Source organism: Brienomyrus brachyistius, unplaced genomic scaffold (assembly GCF_023856365.1).
Source record: "Brienomyrus brachyistius isolate T26 unplaced genomic scaffold, BBRACH_0.4 scaffold248, whole genome shotgun sequence".
Lineage (NCBI taxonomy): Eukaryota > Metazoa > Chordata > Actinopteri > Osteoglossiformes > Mormyridae > Brienomyrus > Brienomyrus brachyistius.
In genome coordinates, this window is record NW_026042523.1 from 6,496 (window position 1) to 7,794 (window position 1,299).

Sequence of the window (1,299 nt, forward strand, 5' to 3'; positions counted from 1 at the left end):
CTTGACTTCGGGTTGACGCTCCCTATAAAAGAGCTGGGTACTGCTTCAAGGCGTTCAGTTGGCGCTACCTCCTGATAGAGTAGCACTGTACGGCTCTTGTTCCGTAAAACAACATCAAAAGGATGAAAAAAAAAACAATATTTAAAGAAGACGAAAAAAATCAATTTTAAAGAAGACGAAAAAAACATCGTCTAAAAAAATAAGCCAAAAAAATAATATCCGAAGAAGGAAAAACATGCAAAGTAAAAAAAAACAAACAAAAATAAAAAACAATATCCAAAGAAGAAGGAAAAAAACATCCAAAGGGAGAAAAGAAGAACTGAAGGGCCAACGAGGGTAGGAGGAAATACAAATTTCGTTTCAGCACCGTTGGAGTGCCAAGCCGTGAAAAGCATTTGGCCAGAAGACAAGGTAAGTGTTGTATCTGTTATTTTAAAACAGCGCTTTTCAAAATGCTGCTTTATAATCGTTTGAGATCGTTAGCCAGTGTGACAGCTGAAGGCTTTTTGAGTTTACCAACATAAAGTTTTATTTCTGTATTAGGACATTGTCAGAACAATGATGTGTTCATCGCTATGATGTGGTCAAAAAGCGATGCATTGAATCTTAGAAACATTTGTGATTTTTCAAACGATGCTTTTCCTTTTATTTAATCAGTAAAATTTCCATCGGTTTTATATAGTGCCCCTTGAAATATGTCTTTAGCTCATTTTCCGGGCATTTTACTAGAATGCATCCTGAGAAATACACAAGCTCTGCTGCATTTCCGTGCCTCGATGTTTAGTGCCGAGTATAATTGTTGCAGTTGCCTTTTATATATTCCATGAGACCTGTTGGTACCAAGAGAAGTGTGAGACTGTCAGGGTGAATTTATCATACAATCGCACGCATAAATACCTGAGGGGTTGCCAGTCCTTTTGCGTTGTTACAGGAGGACTAGAGCTGACGAGTGTGTTTCTACACACTATCAAGGGCATTGTAGTACAGTTTTCTCAGGTGGGAGAATGCTGCCGATCTCCTATTTGACAATACAGCCCTTGATATATTAGAATATTACAGAACTAGAAGCCTTTTGCAAGGAAGAATGTGAGAAAATCCCAAGTACAAGAACTGAAAGCCTTTCAGCTGGCTATAAGAAGCGCTTGTAAGCTGTGATATCTGGCAGAGGAGGTGTTACTAAGTACTGATTACGTAGGGTGCCCAAACTTTTGCAGAGTGCCATAATAATGTTTTTTATTTTGTAATTTTGTTCAATTTATGGCATAAAAAGTAACTATTCATCAATGTTTGCTGAAAATA